General features: G+C 42.9%; 1 long non-coding RNA gene across 1 annotated transcript; it reads right to left on the reverse strand.

The window, feature by feature from the left end:
* Nucleotides 1-1,109: 1,109 nt before the first annotated feature.
* LOC142801936 (uncharacterized) lies at nt 1,110-4,566 on the reverse strand. Its single transcript, XR_012893943.1, has 2 exons — nt 4,156-4,566; nt 1,110-3,560 (listed from the first exon to the last, which is right to left on the reverse strand). It is a non-coding gene; the product is annotated as an uncharacterized LOC142801936 (long non-coding RNA).
* Between the last annotated feature and the right edge of the window lie 4,945 nt (nt 4,567-9,511).

The following is a 9,511-nucleotide window of genomic DNA, read 5'->3' on the forward strand; positions in this document are numbered from 1 at the left end:
GTTCGTTTCATTTTACCCAATTTCTCGCCCATGACTGTAGTTTGGAAAATGAAACAACTTCTTCGAACACACATATGTTCTGTAAGGTTACATTTATTTTTATGCCGTACAAAACAAATTGAAATGTATAATGGCTCAGAAAAAAAAGAACTAGAAAAAAGCTCAGCCAAATCATTGCCAAACTTACTCACCAATGATAAACAGATTCTCATTTAAAAGATACATACATGCATACATACATACATATGTACAAACACACACACACACACGCATGCACACACATACATACATAATTACATACATACATACATACATAGGCACTGCGCACAAGGCGTGGTATATGGGACTCCCCTAGGCTGTGGCGAGGTCTATATCGGTCAAACGGGGTTTTGCATTAATGACAGATTGAGGGAGCATGCCAATAGTTTAGGCAAAAGTGAGCATGTGCATCTTCCAGCGCATTGTAAAGCCTGCGGATGTGTGCCATTGTTTGAAAAATCGGTGATTCTTGGTAGGGGCAAACAACAAACAGCTCTTGAAGCCTATTTTATAAAAAAAAAAGCGGCCCGACTGTATCAGTGATACATTTATTGTGTTGTACGCAACAGAAATGCATTTTTTGGATAACTTAGTGCCTTGTTCATGACGCTGTGCGATGTTTGTTGGCTGTGAACGCATGCGCGGTTTTGTCTTCTTTCCAGTGCGTTTCCTAGACGGTCATTAAACAGTTGGTAGTTGGCGCTGTTCTGTCTTCTCTCCTGCTCTTCCTGCTTCACGTCATGTTTTTTGCGCCTCAGTCTTCTGCACCAACTATGCACCAACTAGCCCAAAAACAAGTCCTTCTGGAATACATACCTGCACTCAAGTGTAAATATTAAAATGAATGGCTATAAAACAACAATTCTAATACACTCATCTTAAACATACAGAATGTAACTTACGAGAGGAATCCACCAGCAGTGTTATATCTGAACACGGGGTTTCTCGAACCATCTCTCAAAAGCTTGATGCATAGTTTCTGCTGCTCAGTGACAAGCAGTTTTTATAAGAAACACAAGAATAAAGCCCATGAAAATGTCATGATAAAGAAAAGGACTGTGCATCAATAATTTGTAAATGTCTGCCATATCACTCTGTTTATTTAAATAGCATGGCTCATTCACAACACACTAACAAAGCATGTAAGGACACTTGGGCTGAAATTTGGCACAGTGCAAAGAAATTCTGACAATACATGAATAATACGAATATAGGCTACTAAGCTCCTTGGTGCGAACAGTGTTTAAATTGACAGCTATAGGCGCCATTTCGTTTCCCGAAAACACTTCTCAAAAGTAGAATCAACTTTATTTAGCTAAAAGTTTCTTGCCTGGCGCGTAGTGGTGGTTCGACGAGGGAAGTGACTCTTTCGGCCAAGAAAACAAAGACCAACTATTTTTCCAGTTCGTGAATCACCCAACGCTAACATTGAGGCAGCTGGTAGGAGTGGTTTTGGAGAGAGGAAACCACCACATTCCCACCAGTTGTGGCTTTGGGCAGCTAGTTCACTTGGACAAAAATGATGGAAAACACTGCTCAAGAAGACTTCAAAGTTTGCACATCAACACAGTTTCCATACAGATGTCTTTTAGTCTGCTTGAAAAATATTCAGTTTCACTGGTGGGCAAAGACTGTACACTAATTATGTGAGGTGATGCTCCAGTGCACTGCATGTAGGTCATGCTGCTGGCCTCAACTGCGATGTTGTTCAGCACATATGTGTAAAATAACAAGTAATACTATGCCACTGTGAAGTAATTATGTGTCATTTGCATGAAACAGGGACAACGATGAAAGAACATAAGAACAATTACCTTCACAGAGTTAGAAAAATGTAAATACATTTGCATAGGGTTTTCACAGCTCATCTGAGCATAGTAATGATGGTTATAAACACATTATTGCTTCTCTAACAAAGTATTTTAAGATGCCAGCTTCAATATTAGAGTATACCAGTACCTTTGTAGGGCTAAACAATTGTACAGGCACCTAGAAAAAGATAAGTATATGCATACTATAGCTATATATAAATTATTATAAATACTGTTATTTCTAGTCTAAATGAAGCTGGATGGATGATAAGTCACTTGCATAGTACACAATTACAATATGAACAAACCTATCTGAGCAAAGTATACATTAAAAAAGTTTCACTTACACACTAGAAACAGAGAAGTAGACTGTTGAAAAATGGACTGGCAGTGAGATAACAATAAACAAGCACTAAAATCTACTGTTAAGATATACTAGGAGTAGTGATGATCCTCGTCCTTCCAAATAAAGTAATTCACATAGATTCACTTCCCAGAGCTTATACACTCATGGCATCATTGGTGCTGTACAAATGAGTGTACACTGAAGGATTACATCGACTGAGTACATGATTACCGCATCCATGGCTTTACTTCTTGTACTACAAAGAATGCAAACACAGTTATCATTGCCGACCATAGATGCTGTGATTTATGACAGGTAAATGCAAAGATAAGCTGGCACTTAACACGCATGTTAAAAACTTCAGCTCAAAAATATTTGCCCACCAACACTACAGCAGCCTTTAAGTTACTGTCATAGTTTGGTATTTTCCATGCAAAATTTAAATAATTTGGAATGCAAGCAAAGGAACTGAATGCTGAATAATGCACTAAGAAGTTAAGCTGCAGCTGCGCAGAATGTTACTACGTACAAAATTCAAACTGCTCCTGACATCCAATGTGCTCTTTCTGTTGCCGTAAATTTTGAGCAGGAGAACAGTCACTGGCAGTCCCATTATACTTGTTGGTCTTCCGTGCTCTGTTCTTGATACACTGTATAGGAATGTCATACACTGTACATCCCTTGTTACTGCTGGAACTTAGAAAAATACAGGTCATTGTTACAACCATGCTATATGCAAGAGTGGACAGTTGTTAAATATGTGCTCATATTTACAGATGTCGTATTTTCAGAAGCCAATGACATGCCTCAACACACACACAAACAGTGAAGACCAAAAAAATATGTTATTATGATACAAGAGCAAAACTACAATGTTATAGATGAAGGCATGAAACTTCTGCCAGGTATAAAAAGCCAATAAAGTTTCTTCTATTTCGACTTTACACTAGGTGCAAGAAGCAGACCACAAATAAGTTGACTAAGAAACACAAGTTAGACTGCATTACAACACAACAGCCAATGTTCATAACTTTAAGGCTGTCTAACATAGTCAGCTCACCGTACCACGTATAGGAACAAATGGGCAGTCTAGGAGACAAAGCACTTGATGATTATGAGTGTGCTTCTTACAGACATCTATTATTCCAAACGAAGAAAACCTTTCGAAAATGCACTTCATCTGGGGAAATAATCATACGCAATAAACACAACGGGCTCCTACAGGTGCCACTAACACTCGCCATTATTGTTGATACCAGTGCATTGCCGGATGGATATGCTGCGTCCTGCACAGAACACCAAAGGAGCGCTCCATGACTTGGCTTGCATGTGTGCTGGCTGCATCGAACTGCTGCTGAAGTAGGCTAGCCACAGACAGAGACATGAGGACCATGGCTTTAAAACACACTGAACGTCACCTTTAGAGATCAACAATGCATACTTAGGTCAGGTACAATTTGCAGAAAGATATATATCACAATGCAATCGTGGTGAACACGTTGGGCTGAAACACAACAAGCCACAGCACTGAGAGAGAAAAAGCTACATGAAGTAAAAGATGCAGTTGCTGGCGCTATGTCGTCTGAGGCTTGTTCAATAGGTCTTTCTCCTTGCAAGTTGTGAACAGCCACGCGATTTTCACCCACTTGCTATTTACTTCCAGAGCACTTGATCCACAGAGGGAGTCAAAAGTTCGAGAGCTCAATAAGGAACCAAAGTATTTGTGCTCGTTTAACAGCACAAGCTTTTGAGTTTCAGATGATTGGAGTTTCATTCATAGGTTGCAGACTTTCAAATTTCAACATTCTCAATTATCTTGCAGTTTAGTTCTATAAATGTTGAATAAGAATTATGTGTGAGAATAATACAGGTATCCACTGCAAGCAGCTATGCTTGGTTTTTCGATTTGTGCGCAGTAAGTGGTGTTCACTTAATCATATGTATTAAAGAAAAACTAACCTTGCAGCCAGCTGTTAGGCAGTTTTATGCCCTCGAAGCTCCCAAGCAGATCGCAGTCCTTCCAGATGAAACTGCCATGCATGGTTCCAGGCCACATCTGCTGAATGATAACAGTCCCAGCAGTGACATAGACTTGCACAGTTAGGGAGCACGTGTCCTTTCTATTTTTGTTTAGGTGCTCCAAGTCATGATGAGGATTGATGTGCCAGTGTCTGCAACCGATGCATCACAGGACCTTAAGAAACCAATCTCTGCAATCTAAGAGCCAAAAACGAGATACTTAAAAACAATCATTAAAAGCACTCACTTCTAATACTTATTTGACGAAGCTATCACTTCGTCAAAGTGACCAAAATCTGCTATAATCACTTTTGAATAAACTGAAGCCTTATGTAATACTTACATACCGGAATATAGATGTCCTAGTGAAGTATAGTGCTCCCACAGTGGTAATCGTCTATGGAACTAATTTTCCAAAATAAAAAAATTTCTTAAGTGCAACCTGGCTCCTGGAAAATAAATTCACATTAACTTTCCAACTATCCAACGTGGTAAATCCACAGGCCCAACCTCATAATCAAACAAGAGCTCACTTGTATCAAATCACAAAAAACTTCTGATGTATTTGCTCGATAATATATGTATGCATATAACAGTAGTAGTAAATTTTTCATGCTTAAACTTACCATAGAGAAACATTACATCTGATGGGCTTAAAAACTTGCACACGTTATAGTAATGTGGGATTTATAGTACCGGTGAAATTTAGTTCTGCAAGGTCAACTCACCGATGGCAGCATTTAGTAGCCGTCTGTGTCATGAGGAATCAAGTGTGCTCTACGGCCAACAGGCAAAGAGCATCTGCAGACTGGAGCGAGATGAACTCGGAAAACTGTAGTTAGGTGGTATTGGCCGACAACTTCGTCTAAAGCTAGGCACCGGAGAAATATTTGCTCTTTCTGGGGGCCGGAGGGAAGCTTGACGTTCACGGGCTCTCACTGCCACATAGAACTCTCAAGTTTTTACCGAAGAACAGTCTAGGCGCGCTGCCAAAGTAACACGATCCACAACAGAATGTAGCATCTCGCAGCTTTGGTTGATCACATCACAGCGCTATGACTATGGTTATCACAAAAAGGAGAAGTGACGAGTTAACAAACAAAAGCGCCAAGCTCCACCACCGCAAGTTCGCACATCATTTCACTCTCGAACACTAGATTGCTCACAAGAAAATAGAAGCGTATGGGCTAACCAATGGCGAAGCAAGAATTGGACTCAGCGCGCAGTTCATACGTTTCCGTACGTACCTGGGGTCACTTAAGTAACGTGCCAAAACACTGTCAATCCGAAATGTCGCACAGCACCCAACAAAGAGACTGGAAAGTCAAGCGAACGAACTGTTACCGGCACACAAACACACATTGCAGGCTTGTCGAGTGCAAGTTGCCGTCGAGTGCAAGTTGCCGTCGATACACCGGCGCCGATCCCCGCTTGATAACCACACTGTCGCACAGCCTTCGCTGCGCTTCACCGTACACCATTGCACTGTCGCAGCTTTCCCCACTGCTAACACGCACCGAAAGAGCTGCCGTATTCACAACGCATCCGATCGAACGCTGAAGTAACTCATGCGAGAAGCGTTTGCTGAAAGTCGCACCGACCGATATGCTGTTTACGACGCCATGTTGTTTTCGACAACTGCGCAGCACATAAGAAAGCTCTTAAAAATACTTGCGCAATTTTCACGGCGTGACAAAATTTGCTCTTATGTGCGAGGGGGCTGATTGACGAACACGAGAGGCGTGCCAGATGAAAGAAGTGTTTTGGCCACTGACCTCCACTAGGGTTGCTGGATGGCGCTTCGCCGCTGTCGCGGCCTGGCGCGCGCACGGCCACCGGAAGTTCAATGGCTCGTCCCGGAAGTTGAGCGTCTGCTACGCTTCTCAACCGCTGATCAGCGTTCCCATTGACGCATTTTGCATTTTGTTCTCACTTAATTGCATTTTGGTGATACACATCGCGTTCAGATCACAACTTATGCTATACCGAAACATGCGACGTTAATATGAAGCAGTTTATAATTGCGAAGGAGAACAAAAATGTCACTTAGGTATCGGTTCGAGAGGAGACGACGCAGCTCGAACGGGATTTATGCTGGCGAGTGGACTTTATGATTCGTGTTAGGATGCACGTCTTACAATAAATTAACAGTCATGAAGGGGCTTGTATTAGTCGAAAACAATAAATCAACAGCCGTGAAAGGCCTTGGATTATCGGAAAATCAACTAGCTAAGCGAGTTAGATAACAACGCGGAGGAAGCTGCCTGAAACAGAATAACCGATTTGATGTTTGCTACGTGCCGGCCAAAAAAAAAAAAAATCCTGAATTGGCTGTGCGCAGCTTGCTCCTGTTTTACCTTTGAAGGTTAGTACATCGGAACCCTTTACAATATGAATTCAAGCATATATGTGTAACCAGCAGGTCAAAGTAAATTCTTTTAAAACGCGCTTTCTCATCATTGCCTGACAAAAAGTATCGCCCTTTCTCTTGAAGGAAAATTTCTAGCTTATGAACACATTTATTGCTAGTTTTCAGGGGCCCACCCATTGCGCACACGCAGTGCCTAATGCAAACTGGTCTATCCAGATTTAGATTTGCCTAGTGGTTACGGCTTCAATTGGACATTTTAGTGTAACCCTTAAAGAATGATAAAGGAGGACGCGTGGAACTGCTTCATTCGAATTGAGAGGCCTGCAATTGTACGAAAAACTCATTTACTCAGAACGTTTGTGCACGTGTCCTTGTTACTGACAATGCAGTGCCTGGAGATGGTTGGCATCAGTGCATGCAGGGTAATATTTAAGTATGCTTGCTGCCTCGCCATTGAAAACAAAACAGGCATACATGTACAAAGATGGATTTCACGTGTTTATTGTACTCGAAGCACTTAAGAACTGCCACGTCACGTCACTTCACTGGTGACTGAAAATAATCAACTCTGCAAGTCGCTTGAAGCACTTAAGAAATGCCACGTCACATCACTTCACTGGTGACTGAAAATAATCAACTTTGCAAGTCGCTTGCGGATGTTTGGTCCTGTTATCTTTGCAGTAGCTTGCTTCGCGGCATGGTGCATCCTGATCTTCACGTAGCAGCCGATGACACATTTAACAAGACGCACAAAGTGGTTGGAGTCAACTGCTGATTCGAACATATGGCCATGCAGTTCCGGATAGAGCTTGTTCGTGCTCAGCACTCCCGAAAGTTCTGCCATAACCTTGGCTGTCACAGTGTCAGCTGCATTCTTTTTGGGAAGGCCTCCGTCGTGAACCTTCTCCTGCAGTCGAACAGCTTTTTCAGTCAGCTGACAGATGTACGTTGTCGATGACGACGGCTTGGAAAGACCTCCACGGTTTTTTCTGTTCAGGGGTGCCGAACCACATGTCTCGGCAATGGTGGCCGAGTAGCAAACTGCGCAAGGTATTTTACGTTTGACCATTCGGCAAACGAACCCTGCGATGTAACCAACGACGTTTCCAAGGTACGGAGACATTGCAGGGAGATCCTCAACTATGACTTCCAGCTCGCTCTCGTCGGGTAGGTCTATGCCTTGCATGAAGTCTTGTGTGCCGCTTCGCTTTGCTGTGGCCATGTCGAGCTCATCGTTGGAGCAAAACTGACTGCTCACGTACAGTATGCGCGTATTGTCAAGAGACTCACAGTTCCCTCGCCCACCCTTCACCTGGTTGTGTGTGACAAGTCGCTTGTATGCCGCCACAAATTGTGAGACTGTGGGATTGTTATTCCAGCCCCCTTTAGAACGCACAGCGGCAAAGAACAGTTCAATATGGTCTTGTGAAAGCTTGTAAGTAAGAAAGTAACGGAGTGGAGCATTGTCCGAGAGGAGGAGCGCGGATGCCAGACCGATGACACTTTCAATGGTCACCAGAAATCCTAGAAATGGAGTTCTTCTGGGCGTCCTGAAAATGGGAACACCTGATCCGTCAGTCAGCCCCCTAATGTACTCCTTGGCTTCTTCGAATAAGTTCATCCAGGTTCCCTTGTTGCTAGGTCGGAGCGGCGCTTTGAAACCATTGGCCACTGGGTTGCGTGAATTGAGGAAATCAAACAGTTTATAGAACATTCGAATAAATTTCACAGTTCCTTCTGAATTTTTGACCTGTGGGAGTTGCAAGTCTTCACGACAAAAATCTATGGCGTCAGCCACACTAGTGCTTAAAGTCTGGACAGCAAGGTTGACTTTCATCTTCTGTTTCTGCCACTGAATGTGTGCAGCACGTAGTTTTGTTGCTGCATGCAGGCCTTCTTTTTCTTGAAGTTCTTGTAGCTGGACAATGTAGTCCCAGCTCACCGATGCGCCTGATGCGTCCCTGAGGCACCCAAGAGCAGAAAGAGCATTTCTAACTAACTTGACCATGTGACATGCGTCTAAAAGGCAGTACACCTTTTCTTGTGTTACAGGGTGAGGGAATGATGTTGACATCGCTGATGCATCTTCAACGGAAGCCCCCAGGTCTTCGAACATTGTAAAGTTACAATGGAGACCATCACATGTCAATGATGTCACGTGCACTCCTGTCTCATGCAACTTTGTCAGACAGAGCTTCACAATGTTCGCACGCTCTTTTCCTGAAAGACCATTGATCAAAAAATAGCCACACGGTACCTTCCAGTGGGAGTCCAGAGATACGAGCATGAAAACAAGGGCTTCAGACGCAACTGCGTTACTGTCATCGTCCACTTCATTGCCAATATCCACGTAGCCTCGAAATTTTTTGCCGTCCCATTCAAGGTGCTTTCTAATGGCCATTTCATCAACAACAAGGTTGCAGAGAAGCTGTTTGTTGTTCTTCTTAGCCTCATTGGCTTTTGCTCGGATGGCGTTGATTGCTTCGCTTGTGAATCCAGGTTCTCCGTTAATGGAGCTATACCATTTAGTTATAGTCGATGGATGTGGCAAGGAACATTGAAATGTTTCTCTGACATAGTTATATGCCTTTGTCGAGTAAAACTGTAGCGTGAGTGCAAATGCACGCAGTGCAGGAAAATATTTGTCTCGGCTTAACTTAACAGACGACTTGTCGCCTTCACTGGATGTTTGCTTGAGCAACCGTTTCGTAACTTCCAAAGGGATCCCCACGAAGCACCTTTCAAGCATGGCCGAGGCATCTTCTGAAATGAGCTGCTTGTGCTTGAGGTCATCAATTATTTCATTAAATGAGCTGACCTTCCTTCTTAACCGACGTTCTCGTTCAAGGCTGAGCTTCAGCTTTCTTTTCACTGTCGCCGCTGAATCTGTGCAAGCATCCAGTTTCCTCTTCAGTTTTTTTTGGC

This window comes from Rhipicephalus microplus, chromosome 1 (genome assembly GCF_043290135.1).
Source record: "Rhipicephalus microplus isolate Deutch F79 chromosome 1, USDA_Rmic, whole genome shotgun sequence".
Taxonomy (NCBI): Eukaryota; Metazoa; Arthropoda; class Arachnida; order Ixodida; family Ixodidae; genus Rhipicephalus; species Rhipicephalus microplus.